This window comes from Haliaeetus albicilla, chromosome 20 (genome assembly GCF_947461875.1).
Source record: "Haliaeetus albicilla chromosome 20, bHalAlb1.1, whole genome shotgun sequence".
Classification (NCBI taxonomy): domain Eukaryota; kingdom Metazoa; phylum Chordata; class Aves; order Accipitriformes; family Accipitridae; genus Haliaeetus; species Haliaeetus albicilla.
Window position 1 is genome coordinate 21,208,065 of NC_091502.1, and position 26,230 is coordinate 21,234,294.

At 39.6% G+C, this 26,230-nt stretch overlaps 1 protein-coding gene across 25 annotated transcripts in view; it reads right to left on the reverse strand.

Moving 5' to 3' along the window:
- DLG2 (discs large MAGUK scaffold protein 2) overlaps positions 1-26,230 on the reverse strand; it is a 1,018,165-nt gene that overhangs the window by 627,515 nt on the left and 364,420 nt on the right. The window lies entirely within an intron of this gene.

Consider the following 26,230-nt stretch of genomic DNA (forward strand, 5'->3'; position numbering starts at 1 on the left):
CAGAATGTTTAATACCTAAGGTTCTGAAAAGCAATTTTACAAAGGCCTTATTCATTATAATCCTTATGTAATGCTGACCTTCACCTTTTAGTATATTACTTTAGAGACTTTTTGTTTCTATATTACTAAAGAATACAACTTTTTAAAAACAAAAAGGACAAAAAAAAATAACACTTTTTCACTCTCACCTGCAAGAGTAAGTCTTTTTTAACAGCAAGCCTAAAACCATTAGGCTAACAAGTCATTCAGGGAAGTCTTGAAACACTGTTGGTATAAAGAATGGCTACTAATTGTCAGAAAACTCAGGGTATAACATTTTTAATGTTATATATAGTGTAAGGAAAAGGGACTTCTAGCTCCGCTTAAAAGGATTACTGCTGTCATACAACAGTATTCTTAAGAACTGAGGCTTATATCGATGCTGTCAAACTTCAGGCATTTAGATGTGTCAGCTGGGAGCAGAGTCCTCTGAGACGTGGGAAACTCCTGAGAATGGTTCAGGGCTTAAATTCACTGAGTCACTCTTTGGAGGATGCATTCCTGCCTCAGTGAAACGGGACAAATTGAGATCTGAAAATTCATTTGAGCTCAAATGGACAGGATCTTTAACATGACAAAATCTAGAGTAACTTCTTTTACAGTGTAATGAGTGGTCGTGGATTCCCATACATCAGGACCAAGCCTACCGGGAGTGGCTGGGAGGCATTTAATGGACACGTCCACCGGGCTGATGCATTTTCACCAGAGCAAGCTTCTGCGTATATGTAGTTTAGTTTCCAGTTTTGGTTCTGGAGACTTTTGAAAAGAAATGTGTATTTTCATAAACGCAGATAGAAGAAATGCTAACAGAGCAGTAAGCACTGCTTGGATAGAGGAAACAACAAATGCAAAAATACAGAGTAAGGAACACCTATGTGGAGATCATTAACTAAGGAGGAGCCAAGAGTGAGATGCTGTTGCAAAATGGCCTTCCTTCAAAATATGAATGATTGCTGTATATAAGGACATGGGTTATAACTATTGCGCTGCAATCATTGATGATGAGACACCAGCAGAACCGTATTGGTTTTGGGGCACCACGTTTTAAGGCAGGTACTGAAAAAGCCGAAGGAAATCTACAGGAGAGGAAAAAGAGTGATGAGGGATTCAGAAATCACAGCCTAGGAAAGACTGAAAACAGGATATTACATGGGGATAGTGATCAGTTGTTTCCACTGAGGACAGAATCCAGAGAAATCATCCTAAAATTGCTGCTGTGAAAAAAGCCTCTAACTGAAGGGTGCTGAAACTTTGAAACAAATCCTTTCCAGTCCTACATGCTATGACTCCATAGATTTCATCCATAGGAAGTTTATTCCCTAGTAATTTTAGCAATTTTAATTGGAAACCAGATGATTAATAGCCAGCTAACAGCAAAAGGCACATTCCTCTCTGCTAGTTTTAAAAAAAAAGAAAAACAATAACAAACAAAAACCCAACAACTTCAAAGTAAGATTGTACAAATGGCACTAAGTGGATATACAATGTAGAAATGTAATCCTCTGTAAAAATAGGCTTTTGAATAAATTCTACTCAAATGTAAGTGTGGTAACACTTATAAACATCATTCTTCATAGGCATCATATTGTATGTTACAAATGTGACAGCCCCCTAAAGGTCAGATTGAGTTTCCCAAATAGAGTTGTCTTGTGCCATTAGGTGCACTAAGGTATCACTTTGTCTCCAGCTGCTGCTTCAGAAGGGTATGGGTTTCCTTCTGTCATTTCTGACAGCCACATGCACATCTCAGATCTTGCAGGACAACTAAAATAGCACTGGATGCCTATTTTAGGCAACTGAATCTTACCCCAAAAAGTCTTCTTTTTTTTTTTTTTTTTTTTTTTTTTTTTTAAGGAGGTCTTCTATAAAGTTTTGGTGCTTATTGCATAGAAAATCTAAATCTCCCAATCTTTAATTAAAAAAAAAAAAAAATTAAAAAAGGTAAGTTTCAAGCTAACTTAGATGTTATGAACTACCATGACAGTTGTGATCCCTTGGGAGAACTCACTTTTAAAAATCTGGTCAAAGTTTTACACAAGACCTAGAGACAAACAAGTTTCAGCATCTAAGTATTCTACTTTCAGAAGGGTTTAAATACACCTATAGTCTGGAAAGCCTTGTTAATCTGTGGATTAAGGAAGGATCAATTTAGTGCCATGGAAAAAAACCTAACACATATTAAATACTGGAAATCCCTTGGTCCAACAAAAATTACCTTCATAAAGAACAGCATATGGTATCATACAACAAGTCAGCCACACAAAGAAAACTGAGGAAAACAGAGTTTTCTGTTTAAAAAAAAGTCTTCATAAGGTGAAGAAGTTCTCATGAAAATCTCAAGGAACTACAAAGTTCCTGTTAATCTTATATAGAGGGCACTGAAGTACTGCTATGCCAAGTAACAGTAATAAAGCATAAACACAGGGAGAAGAGACGTGTAAAGAAAATTGTGAGAGTGTTTTTAAATAAAGCAATGAAAAATTGTTGCACTGACAGGAACTTCAATATACTGAACAGTATCTGTGATCACAGGGCTAAATTCAAGTCTGTTCCTTACGCCAAGGATGTAATTACTAGATGAATTCTGCAGAATTTACACATATGCAATTACTAGTCACAAAAATCGGCATTTAGCATGAGGTGATGAACTTCTGTGGAAAATAATTCCTTTAAACTAAAAATTTCAATTACATCAGGCAATGAGGGGAAGGCAAGTTTCAATGAAAGGCTCAAAAATATATAGGAGGCTACAATTTCCTTTTAAAATTTGAGTCATTCTTCTTACCAACTTACAACAGAATAATAAACAGTTGATAGCACATTGGTGATAAGTCCAAAAATACTTTTAAAACAGGCTTGTGAATGAAATGAAAATTCAGGAGCGGCAGATGGGTTTAACTGCTGTTAAATGTGGAGTGGTTTCCAAGAACATGTTGTATGTAATAATAAATAGCCAGAGACATAAAGTTTCCCCAGTAGTTTAGATCCTGAGCATACAAGCTAAGTGAGGGCTTTCAAGGTTTGGCTCACTGCAACATCCTTACATTTTACCCTTGTCTACAGCAGCAAAAATGCTTGTCATTGACAATGTGTGTCAGCGATGGGTGCAATTAAAGCAGCGCTGAACAGTTTCACAAGCAGGCAGGTTTAACACGGGCTTTCTGGAACAAGAATAGTTCTTGGCTGTGCTTGCAGGTTAATCACATTCAGCACCAGCATCTTCATTGTCAGCAGTGGATAATTATGCTAGTGTACACAATGCCTCGGTTTGTGCATATGTTTTACATAATAACCACGTTATGAATTGCGTCCCTTTCTAATTCTTGATCTGGATGTGGGAACTGGGATGGCGTGCTGCATTTCTACAGGATCCCGTTTCTACAGGATCTGACTGCTTCCATGTCTCCTGCCCTATTGGTTTGAAGCAAAAGTAAATTCCCAAAGGCCCAGGAAAACAGGCAGCAACTTTTCTGTTTGTACCTAAAACTGTTCTGGCTTCATCTCCTAATCCACCAAAAAATGGCTTTGTCAAGTGGCAGCTATGACTAAGTTAAAACTTCTACGCTTGTTACTGTGTATCATTATATTTGACTGACACAAATATTTGTGATATGGAATAAAACTGGAACTTATAAAGCTGTACAGTAATGCACGAAGGCACAGACAAAGAAGGGTTCAAAAGGATGAGTGCAACTGACAGAGAAAAGAGATCTACATTGGGATTTAAGCCCAGTAAAAATCACTGGGTTTATCTTCCGTTAAGCCAATTGCTTCTGTAAAAGCAAAGGGTTTGCAAGGAACTGTGGGAAAGAGCATCACTGCATCCAAAGAAGGCTCTGGAGTTCAGTGCAGACCTACACTTTAGTACACGTATCTGCCTGCCTAGATGCATCAAGGATGATTCTGGTTGGTATATAATATCAGTATCTGCTTACTACTATCTTGGGTGAGCTGGAGGGAAAGGGAGTAGTAGGGGAACAAGTGAAAGAAAAGAAAGGTGAGGAACCAAGTGAAAGAACTGTATCAGAAAAGACCAAAGATGTCACACCTTCATGTGGGCTACCAAGTATATGCTTGCTCTCTTGCTAACCTACGACTTTTCACTGCTACTCTAGAAAACCATGTTTTCTAAACTGTCATCCCATAAAACACCTTCTTCCAATTAATGATCTCCATAAAACCAAATATTGATATAACTATTGCAAAAACACATCTCTCTAGTCCTAGTATTGTACTCCATTCATGAAATGGATAAAATTAATTCCGTTTGCTGATGCTCATGTGGCATTCAGTGACTGCTTGGTGCCCAGGGGTCTTCTAAGAGATCTTTTTCATCCCTTGTCTGGTACTTACTGCAAGGCTTAGAAACAAGAGATTACTCTATCATCTGGGAAACTCAGTCATTAAAGCAACAGTCCTCAAAGCATGCCTTTCATTCCCATCCCAAAAGTAATGGTTAAAAAGCACCAGCTGTATAAGCTAACATACTTTTGGTCAATCTAATAAGTAACCTTACCAGAGTATAAACAGTTTGAAGATTTCCAGAGCTGTTGCTTCTTTTCAATGTATCTCAACTGAAATATTCTTACTATTGCTGTCAAACGGATGCAAAACCACTTGTTTTGGTTGCTCCCTGTTCAAGCTGCTGCCTGTGCTGGTTAGTTCAACCTGCTGCAATACTGTAACACCCCCACTCCTGAAAATGGCCATATCACCAAAAAAAAGGGAGTTGGGTAACAGGCTCAAGCCTGGACCCTCACTATCCTCACTGTTAGATGTTCCTTGAAGCCCTGGCTGGGTCACTCCAGCTGCCTCCTTCCAGGCCAAAACTGCTCTAGAAGGGGCCAGACATAAGCAGTGTGGACAGAAGCCAGGTTGTGCAAACAGACCCTCTGTTCAGCAGTGTAGAGACAGCCACTTTCTACTAGCAGAGGTGCACAATACCATTACCTGAAGTACGAGTACCCAAAACTTCAAATTGTACCAATTATTTTGCCATGTCTTTTTCTTTTCCTACTTGCAAGTCTCCAATGACTTTAGGGGTGGTCTAGCAATGCAAATTGTTTTCAGGTTTCTATCAATTAGAGTTATCAGTGATAACCACTTCACTGGAGCCATCCTGGAATTTGAAAGTGCTGAATATGGATCACAGTCTGACTGATTTTGTAATACTGGTTTTGAGGGTTTTTTTTTTACATTATTTTCACCAGCCATGTAGACAGGGAATTATGGGGATAAGACATCACATGATTAAACCTATCTTTTATTGCAAAGTACTTAAACACATGCTCAGTAAACTGTGGTCTGTTCTCAGATATTACTCAGCCAGTTGTACTATCTACAGCAAAAATGGATTTGATATGCATGAGCTTCTCTTTCACAGGAGCATCTTCTGATAAAGTAAGGCTAGCCATCAAGCACAAATACATAGTTTTGTTGGATTTTTTCCCCGTGAAAATGTAAACAAGTAAAGGCCTTTCTTTTTCCAGAGAGCCATTTTTTTCTAACAACCGACATGAGCCTCTTTTGCATAATGGAGACTTGCATATCCTGCAAGACTTCAGATCAGCAATACTAGGCTTCAGCTGAAGCCAATTCAATATATTTTGCACTTTCTCTCATGGGTTGTTCACTCTAAATGACCTTCATTTTAATATATTTTTTTCTGTAACATTTTGGAGATGTCTTTCTAATGCCTAACTCCTATCTGCTCTAGGCATTCTTCCCAAAATTGGTAAAAAGGGTTAAATACATGCCACTGCCAAACGTAGTCATTTTCCAGTGTCTTACCTTGAATCTGCTCTGGCAGCGTCTGCGCATGTCTCCTCTGAGACCAGACTGGTTATTAAATTCCAGTTTTTAGGAAACAAATTTAGGCTCAGGACAATTTTTTCTACTAAACCTTTGTCTAATGCATGAGAGACTTTGTCTACAACCAGCAGCTCTCTTACAGGTTTATATTCAGTTCATGAATCACATATTTTAACAACAAAAAAAGTTCTTTATCTGTGGAAAAGTGGGGATTTCCCAAGGTGTTTTGCCAATTGGTTTGTGGTCAATATTAGCTTAGATTGATTTCCCAGGAATAGGGGCATGAGATATTTGCACCCACCTTCTAAAGCTTTCTGTATTACAGCAAGCTGTTCAGTCTTTATCACCTGTAATGCCAAAGCTACTTCCAGGCTTCACAGAGTGGAATAAGAGGATTGGAAGAAACTTACTATTTAACTTATGAATATCATAAATGAAATATGATCCTCTAATTCTCTCAGCTCCTGAAACTCTGTAGTAAGATTAAAACATTACTGTCCCTGTGTTGCTCTCCCCTCCAAGAAACCATGTGCGTTGAGGATACAGGTGTCAACATGGCTCAATGTTATGATCTACCCCCAAAAAGCAAACACAACATATAACAGAACTTAGTTCAGCTTTAGCCAGCAGCCCACTTTTTTTCCAGAGAGCTTCTGCTCATGGCTTTCTAACCTTTCTAGGTCCCACTCCTTGTGAGGATTTCACAGATATATTTCCCAGTGAAACATTTCCATTGTCCAGCACAACTCAAATGGCGATATAAGGATGTTTCCAGGGATGGAAAAAGCATAATGTGCTGTTTTTCTAAGGTATCTGCTGATGCCTCAATTGGAGACTGGTTGGTCTCCATCGTCTCTTCTGGTGCCTCTGGAGACTATAACCATGCTCGTCAGCTGACATGAGGGTGTTTATACCATTTCAGTACCAGAGAGACCTGTCTGGCCTTCAGCTATCACTGGAGAAAGGCACGGGTTTCCTCCAGGTGTGGTGACATATCTATCACAGACATATTGGGGGATGTCTCAGATACCCTATGACATTTAAAATGCTGCTAAATGTCAGTGTTTTGGCACCTTTATTACTCCTGGAGAATATTTTTCCAACCTCCACTCTGCTTCCTTTGTTTTTAGGAATGCAGCTTCCTGGTGAGGAAAAGGAGCTCCCATGTTTTCAGCTAGTAAAGGAAGTATGTTCTCCTTAGTATCATGACAAGATGAGTTTCTTCCAATGTGCTGATCATCCATCCAGTTAGTTCAATACTTCTTTAATGTGGAGTCTCCAAAGTCAACTCTGCTCTTTAGAGACCTCTCTGCCTGTGCAGCTTTTGCACATTGATGTGGCTATGCTTCTTTAATGGCAATAGGTGCAGCCTAAAAAATAACTCTTTTGCTATCAATAGTAAATTTACTATCCAGTATTCAAGCCTGTACTTTTCCAACAATGAAAACAACTGTTTCTGGCAACATAATGCTGTGTGTGCCATGTCCAACTTCATAAATGTCCCATTTACTTCCAGTTCAATAGTGTATTTATCTCTTAATGAACTGCTGCTCATTGCTCCTATGAGGATTCATCCAAGCAAAACACATCGTTGGCTCTTGCCAACTTTTGCAAAGTGATATAATCCATCCTCTTTCTCACGTCTTTCCTTTTGTGACACCCAGTGGGTTGGCTTCTGTTAACTAACCCTGCTTCTGGGACTCCACATGCTTTTTGCTGCAGTTAGAGTTGTGATGCTGTACACTTAGTTCCTTTCTTTTACAGTGTTGAGGTTCTCAATCAGGATATAATTGTCCACCCATTACCCTGAGTCTGGACTTGGTGCCTTCTTCTGTTTGTCCACTTCTTACATCTTTCCTTTTGGGATTCTTACTGACACTCCTGAGTTTTGTTTACCTTCCCAATCACAAGAGCTGTGTTGGGATGTGACTTGGGCACACTCAAACCTTCCTCCAGTATTTTCTGCTACAGGACAGCTAAGCAGGCTTGACGTGCTCTCGGAAGAGCTCCAGCTGAATGACTGGGAGAAAACAAACACAGGGTGTATGTAATAATACAGAATATAGAGTCAGCATGTGTTCATGGCGTGCACCAAGGATCAGCCACGTGGGGTGTGTAGGAGACTACGCGTACATCTCAATGCACATATAACCAACATGATCTCTCATTGGAGACTCAACCTCCCAGCAATGCCCAATGGCTCTTTACTCACAAGTTTCCTCAACCTTTTGTCTCTCTGATTAAAACCACTATTAATATTTCATGCTTCTGGGATAGAGAACATTCCTCACGTTTCTTTACTTTAGGTTTTGGCTGAGGCAACAAAAACTATCAAACATATCAAGGATTTCAAGCCAGCGATCGTAAGAAAAGAAGCTGCCTTTTGCTGGCATTCACTGCTCACAAAACTGGAGTGGTCTTGCTTTAACTGTCCTCCACCTTCTTGGAGAATTTCAGCCCCAGTGAGGCTGGCTTTGAAGTGTTTCACTCTCTTCCTCTGTGTATTTTCTCTGTTCCTTTTAACTCCTTCTACGAATCATGCTCAGCAATCCCTTAGTTCTGACAGCACCTGCAAGAGGTCTCCTTTAGATTATGCCTGGTTTCAGATAGCTGGGAATTACCAAAGAAATCTGATGTCACCTCCCATGACCTAGAGGCTGTGTCTTACTGACATGAACACGGAGGCATTTGCTGGTTATCTCAGAGAGGACTAATCTAAGAGAGGTCTATCGTGAGGCTTGTTTCCAGTATAGCCTACCTGATTTTAAAGTTTAATTTCAAACCTGTTTTTCTAATAAAATGCAGCAAATGTTACTACAAACAAAAGTAATTAGGATGAAAGACATTTAGGGAGTATAACTATGCTGTATTTTTGAGTGCCTTCAGGGGCATAAATACACATTTTAGCTTTTGTGCTATATCCAAATAAATAAAATATACCAATTCATAAATATGTTGGCAGGAAATCTTTATGCTGTTTAATTTTAGCTGGATGCTAAGTATTAGACATCGACCTCATGACTCACAGGAAAAAAATATGCATTTAAAGAACAGAAATAATTGCTCTACCTCAGTAGGTCCAGCTTTCCTATAGTCAAAGGAGAGTCACAGTTTAAAGACATTCCCAAATTTAACTGTTCTAATATTTAATCCTCCCAATGACAACATAATAGAATTTTTATGAAGTTTCCTTCTTAATATTTCTCAGTTGTCTTTAGATGAATTCTTAGTGATTTAATACTTATATCTGCTTTATATACACATGGCTCTTAAATACAGTGAACTCCTACTTCTTCTGTCTTTAGGTTTATATATTTGGGATTTCAGAAGCCTGCAAATCTTCATATTATTCTGTGAGTCTACTCAGAATGTATTTATACATAAATTATGCTTATGTTATGTATATATAATGTTATCACTTTTGACTTTATACAACAACGTAGCAAGAATATGGTCATATTCAGTAGATGCAGGGATGTGTATTTATTTGTATAGGTAAAATGATACACCCTCAGTTCTTCCTCTAAAGTATTAATCCTCTTTCTGAGCCACTTCCCTGAAGAATTATGTCACTGAAAATAGAGTTTACAGGGCAACCACAGAAAAAAAAGGAGCCGTAGTTTGGAAAAGTACTTTATATAATAGTTGTAAAGCTTACTACCACTAACATGCCATTCAATGAATCTCATGACAGTAATAAAAACGAATAGTACCCTTTAATGCCTTCACCATCTAGACACATTTCACAAAAGTATAATATGCAGGTTTTTTTCATGAAACTTTCCCTTATTCACTCTGCCTGCACAAAATAGCTCAAATTTTTTACAGCTGTCAGTCTCTCCCCACATCAGCACTAAACACCTCCCTCACTGACTATCAGTCCCCTTGCTCTGCTAAGACCTTCATTTATGAGGGTGAAGGCTGATGTGTACATTTTGGAAAAACTGAACGCGGGCGAGGTGGGGGATGGAGATGAAGAGATTAAGGGAGTGTCTCATGGGAATGCCTGCTGGAAATGCCATTCTTTCAGGTGATATGGGAGGACTGGAGGCAATTCTGCTACGTCACCAGACCACTGCATCTTCCATAATCCTTGATGGATAGGCAAACGATGCCTAACCCTTTTAAAAAATCTTTATGGGTGAAATTAGCTCTGCAGCATTAAGTGCTAGCATCAAAGTGCAATGTGTAATCAAACGTTTCATGCTAGTGAGCTCACTGGAAAAAAATGGATGCCAATTTCATCTTACTAGCTCTTGAGATTCATGACTGCAGGGTGTCTGTCACAATCATAGCTAAACTGGAAAAATGATAGATCAGATTTATGACAAGATATGGATTGTTCAGGCATTATGTTTTAGCATGAATACTTATCAGACTGGACAGAAATTCAAAATCTCCTCTACATTGCAACACTTGGCTAGAGAAATAGCAAAAATAAATCACTTTTAAAGATGAGATTTCTGCTCTGATTAACATCTTCCTGATCAGCAAGTCCTAAATCACTGTGACCATGATAATGAATGATCCTATTTTACACAAACATACACACGCATCCACTGCACATAGGAGACAGAGCTAAGGTTGCCATGGGAACTTTACCTCCAGATTTTTTGGTTTTGTATAATTAAAATAACAAAAGTCCGATGTTTTAATAATTTAGTTTTACCTTGTAATTAATTGTGTTCATGTTTTCTTTAGGCAGGAACTCAGTTTATCTGATGGGTACAGCCTCATACTGTAACTTTATTCAACATTTCCAAAACTTGGTTTTCTAAGCAGGGAGTATTTTAAACTGAAGTTACTGTGCAGGAATGACTACAGCATAGTATAGAAATAGCTGTGTCAGTGTTAAACCAGGTGGTTCAGCTGCTGCTAAGGTAACCTCCATGGCAGCAACGGGCTTAGCACAAGCTGTGTGATTGCACTGTAGGCTGTGCCAGCTTATGGCATAGGCTGAGGCTGAGGGATGGGAAGAAGCAGAACACTTTTGGGACCTGATTCCTCCTCTCCACCAGCAGTCATTGGCCCACACAGATTTAATCCACCATGGGGAGCACCAGCACCCTCTACTCACTCTTTCTTGCTTCATCCCTTTTCTTCTCCTATGCTCTTTCAGGCCAAGTCCCAACTTTGCCTGGATGTTCACAAAACTTGAGTTAGCTCTGAGTGTAGGAATACACTCAGGGTCCTCACTCTAAACTTAGGCTCTGGGGTTTCAGAAGAGGTGACCTACAAACCTCATTGATGTTAACAATTGAAAGTATGCAGCAAATAGCCTTCCTCAACAAGTCTTCCCTCTGGATGAGGGCTTTGGTGTCTTACAAAAGTTGCATGAAGATACCAGAAAAGAAGAATGGTCATCAGAGTCATGTGTCTTTTCAGTAAAGGGAAACCCAATCTTTTGTGCTATCAATCTCTAGAGGAAGGGAGCAAGGCATACTATTAAAAAAAGCGGCAGCCTTTCCTCTACATTTGAACATGTTGCTTCCTCTAGAGACTTGGATCTTGCCATAGGTTGTACGCAAACCAGAGGATACATACACTGTGCAAGCATTATTGATCTAATTGCAGTAACAGTGCCACTACTGACCCCAAGAGCATCAGCTTCAGAGCCTGCAGTTGATATACATGTACAGATACTGCTGTCAGTGCTGCCGACGTGGAAAATGTGTTTTCTGAAGAGCCAGCTGGTGTATTCAAGGCGAAAGGAACTGAGAAAAACCAAGTCTTTGACATTGCAGTGAAATGAGACCCTACCATATAGGTCTGTATTGAGGAAGGAGTTTAGTTAAAATATTCAGTATAAGTCTCCTCCCTAAAGGAATAGCACTTAATACATGTTAAAATATAATTGTATAATTGGAACTCAAGTGTTTGGGTTATGTAAAAGGTGCTGTAGGCGTATCAGCTTAGACAGAGGTAATTAGATCTTGTATATTAACATTTTTCCCTTAAAGGGATAATCAGCAATATTTTTAGTAGTGGGGATACTTAAGCCTAGAAACTTGGGGAAAAAAAGGTGCAGTTTGGAAGTGCTCATTTAGCCCTGTGTTTGCTTTGTTCCTACCTCTGTCACTGACTGGACTGTAAGAATATTTTTGCAGTAGATTGCCTGCTTAATGCCACTCCAGCTGGGTGCCCACATAATGGCAACACTGCTCCTGCTTTTGGTGAAATCAGCATAAAACTGAATCGCCTGCAAGCATCAATCATGGTGCTGAAAATAGGACTAGATAGTAGCATTAAATAATACAATACTTGGCATGTATATATAGTAACGGGTCATACACTGAAGCCACAAAAGCAGTCCATGGCAGGGCCAGGAATAGAAGAAATCAGAGCTTTAACCTCTTCTTGAGGCAAGGGTTAACATTTTATACAGAAAAGAGTAAACAGCCACACATCGCTGCTTAGCTCAGTCAGTTTGAAGGATACAATAAAAACAAATATGATTTCACTCACAGTAAGCCAAATGACAATCAATGTCTCTGCAGCTTTTAAGTATCCAATTGAAAAATCAAGTGGATGTATAGAAGGATAGGTTACTACTCCATCATAGGATGAAGATAGGAGAATGTCACTGCTTTCTTGGGTTTTCAAATACATTGCAAAGCTTTCTAGAGAAGAGGACCCGTTTATTTTGAAAACGGTACACTGCATCTCTAGAAAGTGGAACAGCAGAGCATAAATTAAAGCTGTTGTCAATTTTTTTTCCTCTTTTTAAGATAAAAGAAGAGATGTACAGTTCCTTAAGCCAGAAAAACAAAACATAGACAAACAAAACACCCACGTACAAGGGCTACACCAGGTATCTTCTAATTTCATTGCTGTTATCCATACTTGTCATTTCAAATACAAGAAAAACATCCCACAGAAGATATTCCAGGAGGAAAACCCCAACCTTAAGCTCCTCATTGAGAAGTTTGTACCAAACTTTGGAATCCAACAAAAATCTCAACTGAAATCAAGAGAATGTTAATCCAAACAAGAAATATTTCCCCAATTTCATATATCTTCCTCCATGCAATGCCCACTGAAGACGTCCCTATCTCTACTCTATTCATACAAGGTTTTTGAGGAGTTTGAGAACAGTACAGATATCATGTTTCTAGGTAAGTCAAAGGCTCTCTTGGTAAGTGAAGGGAAAACCCCTACTTTTTGGCTTTGTTCCTAAAGTCTCAAAAGATCAGGACTTGTGGATTGAAAGAGGTGGGTAGCCTAAACAGAGCTCGCTCTTCAATGTTCACCTGCACTGACATGAGAGGTGAGAAGGAGCAAGGAATGGTCACCAAGGGACATAGGACAAGCTTTTCTGTCTTCCCTTAGTTTTGACCTGCACCATGTATGTGACAAAGAGATGGACAGCCCTTTTCCAGAGGCATTCCCAGCACAAATACCAAGCAGCTCAATTGAATTTTGCCCTAAGGCTAGTAACCGGAAGTTCTCAATACACTTAATACAGGATTTTTTAAAAGGCAGATATTCAGACCAAAAAACCCCAGCAACAGTTACAGAGCTCCTTAAAAAATCCAGAGCTCTTTCACTTGTCATTTTTCAAGGTGCGTTTGTTCTAAAATGTGTTTTCTGTTGTGGGATTACACCTGAAACTGATCTTTGCAGACAGCAGCCAAGCACAATGGTGCATTTGGGAGCAGGGAACAGCAGCAAGTCGACATGTCTCTAAGCAGTCTGCTCTCTTCTTAGGGGTCAAGCAGGAGCTCAGCAGCAAGCTGCTAAGTGGTTGTTTGCATCAACTCTGCAGGCAAGGCCAATAGGTTATCTACAGCCAACGAAGCGATGAAAACAGCTGTACTTGGTAGCAAACACAGCCAGAAGGCCACCACCACCTGAACACTGGTTGTTTCCAACCACAGAGCTGCCAAGTCCTCAAGTGTCTCTGCTCATCTTTATGGCATTTAATCTTTAGTGATAACACATTGAAAAAAAAAAAAAAAGTGTTTTGCTTTTCTTTTGAGATCTCACCTGCTAACCCGTACATATGATAGTTGCCTACAAGGTGTTTCTCTGTTGGGAATGGCACTGTAACTTTAAACATCATTATATAGACACGTGTTAAATGTAGAATTGTTTTGCTTGCACACTCTAAGCTCAAGAACATTATTATAAAGGCGAGAAATTCACTTCATTTTCAAAGCTTCATGCACAGAAAATGTAATTTGCAGAATAACAGGTTCAAAAACTATTCAGTTCTTTCTGGTTTTCGGCACCCTTCTCTTTTGTCCTGCTACAGCTTCATTATTCTCTTATTCTTTGCAGTACACACTAGTCTTTTTGGATGAAAAGAAACGATTCCATATTAGTCACACCAGGAAAATGAATTTTGCCTTGCAGTCAGTGAATGAAGATTATCAGAACTTTTATTCACATGCAGACAGTAACAATATAATAGCTGAGGAACACCAAAGAAATGCAGTGTTTACTCTAATTTATCACTTTTGCATGCCTTGACTTGTACTCAAAAAAGTCATCTAATGCATGACTACTTTAGTCCTCTTTGGTAAATTTTGTGCCAAAACTTGTTGGCCCTAAGTCCAGCTAAAATCTGGCAGATACCAATGGACTACATGTAGTGTTGTACTTTATACTCATTTGATACTTTGTGGAGCTTTTGTCAAGCTAATCTAAGCATGATAGGAAAAGCAAGAGAAGCCAGTCTTCTAGGGCCTTGCATACTTTAAAGAGGCAGAAATATTTTCAGACCAAATAACCGAATTTCTTTAGGTACCGACTCTGACTGAGGTCTGACAAAATCTTGCACTTAAGCATCTCAATAAAAAGCCCTAACCCTAATTTCTGAAGCAAAACTACACCAAAGGCTAGGCATCTTCTTAAGTGCCATGCCTTGGTCTTTACATCAGTCATTTATGTGGTTTGGCTAAATCTGGAATTACTAATATGGAGGTATTTCACTACAATATATTTTATCAGTCTTACCTTGGTCTTTGCATCAGTTTCTCACCATTTAACTAGGGGAATAAATTATGTAGAAAATTCAAAGCAGAATCTGCTCCCTTTCTCTTTCTTGGCTTATTTTAATTTTAGTTGCTCTTAATTCAAGGATTTAAAACCTTCTTAAGAAAGAAATGCTTTAAATACATTGGCAAGTTTTAACTTACTAAAGTTTCTGACAACAAATCATGTTATTATTTACTGCACCATTCAAAGTCCTGTTTGACTTCTCACTCTTGCATAAGAAATTTCAGGGACGTGTCAATGTGCATTTTCTATATAAGGCAAATAGACCTGTGTATCACAAACATTTTTGACACTTTCAAATGCAGCTTTAAAGCCTTAAACAGACATTCCACTTCTCCCACCCACCCACCATCTCATCCAAGGCCTACAGTCACCAAATTTTCAGAATTTAAGAGTGGGAGTCTTGCTAACGTACCAGGTAAGTGCAGAGTTTAGTGACCTGTTTGTGCGTGTGTACATATATGTGAGAGGGTATGGACACGTTTCCCTATTCCTGCCTGCCATTTACTCTAGAAATGCTCTGTTAACTTCATTCTCCTTCTCAACCACATCCACTGACCTGGGGTCTAACAGTGAATTTTAAGTGAGAGCCAGCAACAGCAAAGAAAGCACATATGCAGATTTGAGAATTAAAGACAAGTAGGAGATAAGGCATAAGGCTGAATATAGGAAGCACTGGAGGAAGAGAAGTACCTCATGGTCAGATCCTCAGAAGGTGCTTAATTGCCATCAAAAGCCAAGGGGGCTGGTACCTAAGTATCTGGCGGATCTCGACTTCAGAGTCTCACAAACTCTACCTGAACTTTTTTTACTAGTAGAGAAACTGAAGCACAAAAAGGTGAAATCCTACCCCAGTAACAGCAGCCCATACCATCCCTACCAGCCCCTGGCAACACTCCCAGTTTTATCAAAAGGGGCTAAATCGACTCTCTCCTCATCTTCTGTTGGATCCATGGAAAAACAGGGACTAACGCTCACAACATTTACCCTCCTTTCCCTTGTTTTAAACACTGGATCATGCTTCCCAAATTTCCTTCTGTTTTAGCTGACGAGATATTTCACCTGGCACAGCTTAAAAACCAAACCATTTCTTCTGCGAAGTGAGGTGCACGGCTGCATGCTAATTCAGCTCTCCTTTCTCCTGCTTGCAGTGCAATTTGGATGAGGTGATTTATAGAGGCCCTTTCCAATCAACATTTCTGTGATTCTGTGATTACTTTGTATACATTCTTATAATGTGAGCTGACCTGTTCCTATCTAGGCTCCTTTCTTTTATGAACAAACTGAAGACAGTAGAAGAAAAATCATCAGACTACAGAACAACTAATTCTCATTTAATAACAGAAACTTTATTAACTTGTGGAGCCCTATGCTGTCCCTCCTAGTAAATACAAATAGTCAAGAAATAGTTGGTGTTTGCATGCAGAATGTGGATTAGTTTGAGAGCAGCTCTGTTTCTCTGGCTAAGCACACTGAACATTTTTATTCCAATTACACGGGAAAGTGGTAGTTGCTAACGCTCTGTGAAAAGGTGCTGCAATCCAGCACCAGTAAGAGATTTATACATCGGATCCATACAGATTAGGCAATTGTAGACAGCAAATTCAATCTCTGTTTTAGGAAGCCAGCTCCAGCACAAGATGCAATAGCCTGAGGTTCAACTCCCAGCTCTGCGAGGGAGACGATGCTCCTCTGTCCCTACAGCTGGACCTGACCTCAGGAAGCAAGCGTGAAGCTCAGCGGCCTGACAATAATAACACTTTTAATACAAAAGCTCCTTCTTCACAACCAGATCTTGCAATCTTCTGAAAGTTTGTATCACAAAGTCTCGTTTCCCTCTGTCTCTGCTAGCTCCCAACATCTTTACAGGCTGTGAACTTCAAGACACTGGAAAGACATGCCCTTAATGCTGGAAAATTAAACAGCTGCATGCCTGGAACTCACGGGGGGGTTGATGCATATAGTAAAGAGTGCAAAACACCAGGGCTTTAAGGGAGGAGGTGCAACAGGTTTGTCTGTAATACGTACATATACACAAAATTAGATCCGCAAGCGCATTTTCTAGGTCATCCTCGTCTCCTTCCTCTGCTCTCCCCCTCCTCCCCTGACTTTTCTTAATTTTTCTAGTAAGGAACACATGTTTCAAAATGTATCACCAAACTTTGCCTTATGAAAACATACTGTCCTGGTTATTTTATTTCCCAAACTAGTATGTATGGATTATTAGTCCTCAGTTAATTTGCCAGTGCAAAAATGTACTATGCTTTCTTATGCTGTCAAGTGTTTAGTACCTACCCAGGTAATTTATTATCTCACTTAAGCCTAGGACCAGAAATCCAAGTGCAAACACTAACACAGGCAAGGGAATGTAATGAGCAGGAAAAGTAAAAATTTTATTTATTTTATAGGTACAGTGCAAGACACTAACAGTACTGAGAAGACCTTCAGTCACAGCTCTGCAGATTGTTGTGTCCTGGATTTGATGGGACTGTATAGCGCTTTGCTTAATTTATTGTAGACTGCAGAATCTGGGATTTAATGTATAGTTTAAAAGAGCCATATGGCCCTCTGAACTGGGCTGAACGGCCCTCCTAGCGATGAGCCTAACCAGAATTCCTGAGCAGACATGAAATTTGTGTGATGAAGTTACTGATTTGCCTCTTTGCAACAGGTTTATGTTCATCTGCTTGTCTGCTTCCTGCCTCATGTATCATCATCCTATGACTATTTTTAAACAATCTTTGCAAAACAAAAACTCAAATAACCAGAGCTCTGGAAAGTGCTTCTCCCCTACAGCAACTTTATATAATAAATGAGATGATAGTAGCACTACTTGGATGGGTGGAGATAAGAGCCTGTCAGCACTTTCTTTTCAAACCCTCTTTTCCAGCGACTTGCAATTCAACCATAACAATTTGCTATGGGCAAAAACTGAGATGTGAAAGCTCAGACCTGGAGGAAGAACTTTAAAAAAAGATGAACAATAGTATTTCAAGTTATACCTGAAATAAATACTGTGGGGAGAGGCCTGAACAGCAAAAAGGGAGGAGGAAATGCTTTGATTTTCACTAATATAATTCCATTTTCACTTAAATCTTCTCCTATCTTAGTCTCACCGTGGTTTTTATATTGGTCCTTAAAACCAACGGTGCATTGTACTTACACTGTTCATTTCATTTCTGTGCTGCGTACATGCAATAATTATTAATTCTCAATAGCCCTCTGAGGCAGGTATTACCAACTTGATTTTCTAGAAAGAGACACAAGGCACAATTTGCCCCAGGCCACAACAGGAACTCTACGTGAGAGCCAGGAATAGAAATAAGGAGTTAGAATCATAGATTATAGAATCATAGAATGGTTTGGGTTGGAAGGGACCTTAAAGATCATCCAGTTCCACCCCCCCTGCCATGGGCAGGGACACCTTCCACTAGACCAGGTTGCTCAAAGCCCCATCCAACCTGGACTTGAACACTGCCAGGGATGGGGCAGCCACAGCTTCTCTGGGCAACCTGTTCTAGTTCACTGTCCTAAATCAAGGCCACAGAACCCTTTCTGGCAGCGACTGTTTTCTCAACATTTTATGGAAGTGATTATCCTGTTATGGAACAATGTTTAATACAGACTGGGATATCCCTGGAATATATAAGTATTTCAAGGCATCTCACTGCCAGCTGACAAAACCTCTCAGAAATAGTCTAAGTGCCAGGACTAACATACTTTAACAACATACTTTAACAGGTGGTCATTACAAGCTATATACCAGTCTTACAAGGTGGTAGACAAGCATGCATTACTAACTTAAATGCCTTTATAGGTATGTAACCTTTTAATTCACTGAGTTTAAACTTCTCTCTTACTTGCAGGATCTGGAGTTAATAAAGTGTAAGTGGACATAGCTAAGCTTATGGGAAGTATTCGAGGGTGGAGTACCCCTATGTGCAGCACAGCGTCTCTTGCCTTTTGCTGAGTCCAAGGCAAATTTCTTACAGATTTGGGCTTGGAGCTCTAACACAATATACCTGGGTATATTCCAGGTGGACTGTCACAGGTGGTGGCAGGTCCAGAAAAACCAAGCCTGACAGAGCTATTATAGTCTCTGCCCTATTCGTTAGATTTTTCAAGCTCCTACTTGTGGAATCATGACCGAGACCCTTATACTACATCTGCTAGCTAAATACATCTGTTTCTTAGCATGATCCTTGGTTCCTAGGCCAACTGGTTGAGAGGCTTGTGTCCATGTTGCTACTGAAGTGGCATTTTTATTAAATGAAACTGAGGAGATGTGTGGCAGGCTTTCAAATATCATGTAAAGGCAAGGGGCAGAGGTAGGAGGTGTTTGAAGACATAGCCAAGAGGACTGACTGTAGGCTGCAAGTAATCCTCCCCGATGCAGTCTCATCCATGCTCCCTCTTGGAAAGAGTCCCTGGCGTGAACAATCCTTCAAGCCACGACTACGAATTGTCTTGAAAGAGCTTGGGAGCCCCCCAAAATACAGCAAAGGAACAAAACTAACAATTTTGCAATGTGGAATATCAGGAGTTGAGTACTTAAGTATGCTCATTAGCCCTCTTTTACTTAGCAATATAGGTACATCCTGCAAATTTTACAGCTGGCCCAAGGTCTGTAGTTACAGGTCTATTTCCATAGGGGACGAGCTCACATCTTGCAAAGAAAGGGACCTTGTGCGTGTCTACATTGCCTTCTGCAGGCAGCTACGTGTTGACATGGGCTCTGTAGGGCACTTGCCATAGCTACAGAGCCTCCAGGTGATTCATTGCGTGGACTTCAGTGCTGACACCAGCTTACATCTTTCTGAAAATTCATATTTGGCATATTCCATCTTAATTACACCGAACAGCTGTGAGCAGCTCCTAAAGGAAATCTCCCCAAAATGATGTGTCAGGATTCTCAGAATCAAGGTTTCTGAAATGTCTGTTTGAGGGAAAACTGAAAAACAAAAATTTTCAGCTTCACTGAGAGTCAGACATTTTCCCAGAAAGCCCGCAACTTGGTGTGGATGGTTTGAGGTAATGGGTGCAATTCCTCACCGGAGCTGGGTGAACGGGGCCATTTTTACCTTACAGATACGTAATGATACTCTCAATACACTCAATAGCCAAGTGACTCAAAAGAATAGCCCAAACTGCCTTAAAACTTCATCAGATCATTCTGTGCCATCTCTTCTGGGATTATAGATCATTAACTTCTACAGGGAGTCACAGGAATCCCCAACGGTAATCTTTCTTCCCATTCAGGTTTCCATTGCATTCAGCACAATCCCCAGCTAGGCTCTCTTGAAAAATCCTGTCCCTAATGATTATTTATATCATATCAAATGCTTAAAGCTGAAGGAAATATAATCAGAAAAGTGAAAGTAATAAATATCTATATTTTAATAATGAGACTATTTCTGACAGCTACACTGGAAATATAAAAGCTACTTTTCAAAGATCAGGAGAACGGTTCAGTGACAGTGTTCAGTTTTATTGCTATTATCACTTAAATATATTTATATAACACTTCTTTATCACCATTCTCTTCTGTGACATCTTTTACAGTTAAGATGAATGTCTATATATAGCCTTCTCTTAGTCAATAATTAGTTTGTAAAATCAAGCAGCTCCTGTAACTGTGCATCAAGTCATTCCAGTATTTATACATTTCTATTTGAAGGTACCTCATTTTATGTAATTATTACGTATAATTTAAAGCAAAAACGTATTCAAAAAATTGAGTGTTTGAGCAAACTCTGAACTTCCCCTTCAAAATATTCAGTAACCCTTCGCTGTGTGCCTCCTGCCCTATTTTTTCCATAGGTACACTTTATTGTCATATTTCTAATATAGTGCTTGTGAACCATGACAACCAACTCTGCTTTATTACTAGCTTAAAAAAGAAACCCATTTCCCACCATGGCTATATGTTCAAAGGTACAGTACAGAGGGTATTCATAGCATCCTTTAGATTCAGGTGAATTTTAAGTAGAGTGACGAAAATCAGACTCCATTGCTGTGCTACCAGTAAATGTTCTTGTTGTGATGACAGAAGCGTGCCCAGCAAGCACCATGGGCTGTCCAGTTCAGTGTCCAGCCCCTGACAGCAGCTAGAAGCAGAAATTCTGGCAAAATGTGGAAAAAGCCAATGTAGGGATCAAATGATGTAGGGATTGAAGATCCCACCTACAACAGAAGTTTCTTTCAGCATATACACTTTTCAAAAAAACCAAAACTTTATTAAAACCCCCACTTTTAGTGTTGTTTTCTTAATTTAAACTATCTGCGCATTTGTTATGGAGTGGTTTCTCAGGGAATCTCCTACCAGCCACCCATCTTCTTGACAGCGTACAGGGAGCTCGTGGGCAGGACAGTGGCAAAAAACGAGACGCGGTATTCTCACACAAGGAGAAATATTTTTAACATCTGATCTTGATGCATTTAGAAAAATGCCTGGTCATCGCCCACCCAGACGTTGGCCAGTGCCAGTGAGCGACAGCTAGTGAGTGATCTCACTCCAAATAAGACTGAAATGGTAATGCTTGTTTGCATTCCCTAACCAGTGACTTAACTCCTACGAGATTGAGGGGATGGGCCCATCGTTTCAGAGGTTTCATGATCTAACAATTTTTTTTCCATCTTCAATCTAGCCAGACCTCCCCGGTGTTGCTTTCTCTTCTGTTTGCCTCCTCAGGACCCTTGCCCAGGCCACTGCCTTCTCATCCTACCCCCAAGCTGCTGTCTCTTCATCGTTCTTCCTTGTGCCTTTCCTCCACTTGCCCCACCTAGATCTTCCTGCTGCTGCCTCCTACCTCTCCTTAGGCTTCTGCCATCCTTCTGCCTCCTGTAACATTGATTTCTGCAGCACCCACGCTGAGTTCAAGACAACAAACTCAGGACCACTTACTAAGCTGCAGTCTACTCTCCTCTGATACCTGAATACTCCAGTGCAATGCTCCTCAACAGCTGGGAACAAGAAGTTCTGAAGAGTAGGATCCGCTTTATAAACTTTTCAGTACCGGGAGGAGTTCCTGGCAGGGTCCCACAGCCTTACAACTTGCTACTTTGGCCTCAGAAAAGTTCAGTCTGGTGGCCTTTGAGTCAGATGTATAGTTCATCTTTTCCCACACACACTGGTGATGGGTGGGAACTGCTGGGGAGGGCTTCTACTTGTTCTTAAGCCAAAAGTGTTAAAGCGTAGGGGGTTAGGCAATGCCTAACAGAAAAAAAAAGATACGGTCAGCTGAATTTGCTTGGGCTTACACCCCATGTCTAGCTTGCATAGAAGCTATGCCGGAGAAGAAAACTCTCCCTGCCCTGAGCGCTGTACATCAATGCACAAATCCTCTGTGACACAACTGATCATACTCAGAGCCTCTTGCCAGTGGCAATCCTGCACCTCTTCTGCAGCTCCTTCTATTGCTGAGCATTTTTATTTTAACACCACGGTGGCCTAACAAGAATAATATGTGGAAGTAGGTTTCTCAGTGCCACTGTCAAATGTTATGCATAGCAAGTGGCAGTAATGTTCCAGCTGACTTACTCTGCTGATTGTCTATGAACAGACAGTAAACTCTTTCAGAGAGTTCTGGAACCCTATACAATATATCAGTCTCTATAGATGGGTCACAGAAGTCAGAATGACCATGAATAAACTGTATTTTTACATCTGTCCAGTTCTGGCCCCCCCAAAACCAGAACTGAAATATTTCAGCGGAGTCAGAGTTTATGTCCACATCAGCAAGCAGCAGGAAGGGATCCACAGAATAAAGAGCTGGTAAGAAGGACTCAACCACAACATTACACATATGTTTGGTGTTTTACTTTGAAATAGTGCTAATCTGTTTTTATAAACTGAATACCCGTAAGGTTTTGCAGAGTACTTGATGTGTTCCTGGAGTACATCTTTTTGCTTAGTTTCATCAAAAAGGCATCCCTTTTGCACACTCCAAGCCTACTCTGTAATGCAAAACAAGGCAGGACACATGGGTAGGGCTGAGAGATTAATTTCATAAACTCATTTATAATTTAAATGAATATTCTATCTAGTTGCATCCAGAAACCACCTCAGACTGTTCCATGAAATGTAAAATCCCACTGGAGTTCACGGAGATGCATCAGGAACCTAAAGCATGCAAGTCTTTGACCACAGTCTACTGTGTATCATACCTAGTTGGAGAAGTATTTTCATGTCATATCAAATTACTGTTTCTTACAATAACAAGTTATAGACTATGACAATATAGAGACTATTTTCAATTAAGAACCAAGTGACATACCAGAGTTTGTCAGGAAACTAATAATGCCAGTACAGTAGTTTTCTAGTAGTTTGATCATGATAAAAATAATAAATATGAATGTCAAGACCTTCAGTAATACCCCCTACTATTTGTTTTAATAATAAAACCTTCTGTATTGCAACAGTTTTGCAAAACATAGAACTTTTGGCAGCTGAAGAAACAAGTGGTTTTACTTTCATGCTCACCTTGCATAGTGGGATAGGTCACTATTTGGCTATTTCAGCTAAAACAGAGAAATAGTAGGAAAACAGCCACCAAAATCAGCTATTGTGCTGGAGGACTGGTTGTGATAAATGTGCTAGGAGGAAAGAAAGGAGACAGGGGAGACAGGGAAGTATATCTTAGCCCTTTTAGAAACCCCAAACTTTTAAATTGTGCTAGGACAGATATAAAAATAAACCTAATCAAAAGGAAAGTAGGATTTATCAAAATATCTGGTCAAGGTCAACAAACAGGGAAGTGACTCATCTTCCAATGGAATCTCCTCAATATCTATTTTCAATATAGAGAGGTAAAGGAGATAAGACAGCAAAACAGCTCCATGTGAGTGTCAGAATTGTGGTTGAAATGTAATTTAAGAAACATCTCAGTCGATCTGAAATCCCTTCCTGGCACTCCTAATAAAAGCAAAATGAACAGGATATTAAGAGTCGGGAGATAACTCTTCTGCAATACCGAATGAACTATTACAGGGCCCAATTCAGCAAAGTGAGTAAGCACATACTGACATTTAAGAATGCATTTAAGTCTCATCATTTTCGCTGAGAATCTGATATATGCCCTGGCAGTCCTCTCGATGGAGATCTGGGAACGCGGGTCTATCTTACACACAAGCCGTCCTTTAATCGACAGACACAAATCTGTCCCATAGCTGTGGAGCAACTCTAGAACTCAGGGGATATACATTCATGTCCCAGCCCTGCAAGGTTATGAACAAGACAGTTCTGCAAAACACCTCCTGGCACCTGAGGGCCTTATTTTAAAACCTGCTTATCCCCTCTCTGCTTCGGCTCTGTACTGTGTGATGGAAACACTGGTACTTCCCTACCAGAAACGGGAGAAGTGTTTAAATACGTTGAAGTAGGCTGCAATAGTGGCGCTTCAGGTAGACACCACCCTGTCTTTCAAATTAAACTGTTCTGAATTATTTGCAATAGCAAGGTCAAGGATCATAAAACTGGACATCACTGAAAGTAAAGGTCCAGGACAAGGTCAACTACCAGAGCCCAGGAAATCAAGCTGAAAAGGAAAGCTTCCCGCAGGCGCAGTTAAGACTCCTCCACTGCCTTCTTTGCAACATATGGTGTAGTAAGACATGCACACCCTCTTCCTGCCCCCCCAAATTAACTCCCTGGCACCACCTGCTAGGAGTGAGCAGACTGTAAAATTATTGCATTGGGAACAGATAAAAATGGGTGTGATGGTTCTGATGTGATGCATTTCTCTCACTCAGTTCTGTGCCCATAGGAAAAGATGGCTGTATTTGGCACAAAATTAAAAGTAAAAGCTGTAAATCAAGAGTGTGTGAGCAATATTGCATTCCTGTAACTTGCACTGTCCTTTTGGAATGAGCTAGTTAATAAACTGACCTGGTTATTTTAACACTTGGAGATATTTTCCTGAACTTTGAATTCCTTTGTTGTCTATTCCACTATCTATATTTTTAAAATCTCCTTCTATTCTGAGGACCTATTTTTCTCCACACAGAATATAAAGTGTCATTCCAGTATACTACTCTGCTTCCTGAGTTCAAGAACCATGTGATTGCAGAAGTCATAATATTGTGAGCATGCTTAGATCCATGATTTCATGTCATGTAACTAAAAGATTTCCTAAGAAGAAACATCCTTACTTCTTGTTCAAAATTATTTGCTTGTTAACAATGGTTCCGCACCCATAAACCTAGAAATACAACCCTATGTGTCCAAAGCAAAAAGTATTGTATTTGGATATGGGCTGCAGAACAAATGGAAACGATAAAAAGGTATTTGAAGTGGGGCGATACACTGGTATGTATTCAGAATCTCTCATGTATGCTTGATGGTGGTATTAAAAGGTACTAATCTGACATGTGTTGAACCAACCCAAGATAACTCAGTTCGTTCGTGCTCCTTCTCATCTTTCTGAAAATTATCACTATCCCACACATCCACTTTTCATTTGAGAAGTAGTTCATACACCACCACAAGAAGATAAAACATTGACTGTGACTAACTTAATGAGCCTGAAGCACTAAAGAAAGAGGAGGAAAAAAAAGTTTGAAATTTATGATTTTTATTCTCTTGCTTCTTCCTAACAAGATCTGAAAATCATGAAAGAACTTAAGTGCATCAAAGAATATCCTTTGAAAATCATGCTTACAGGCAGGAATACAAATTGGATACTAGTCCCTAGGCCACTGGCCTACCTTTGTAGGAGGGTGGCTTGCATTTAATTTCCCCTGCCTAACAATTCACCTTTATTAATAAGAATTTAACACTTGAAAACAAGAGAGTTTAAGTTTTTAAAGTTAAAATAAAAAAGAAATATGAATTGTTCTTATGAAAAAAGATGCAAATTAAAAAAGCTTTTAAACTGTTAAACTATTGATGCTATTTATATCACTAGTGGCATCATGACACAGCAATTAAATTATAACCCCTTCGCTAATAGAACATATTATTGCCTATTAAAAATGGAAGTGAAGAAACAAGAAACTTTAGTTCACAAAAGTCTCCAGTAACCAGAGATGTAGGCAGGCCATAGTTTGAGGAAAATGAGAAGGTAGACAAATAATTTGTAAATGGATGACTGTAACCTAGTTTGAGTTTATTATACAAACTGGTAGATGATCTGTTATTAACCTCTAGCTGAACTACGTTTAGGGAGCATTGGGTCATCTATAACCTATTTCATAAAGTTACTTCATTTTATTTAGGCTAGTCTGTCACATAGCAACTCAGAAGATTATACTGTGTTCCCTAGTTTGTGGACTGTACAACTAAAATTTGATTTTTGTAGCTTAGCCATTTTTGAGGATTAAAAAAGTTACACAGCTGATTTAAAAATAATTACTATCACTACCATTTTTTATAAGTTGCTCA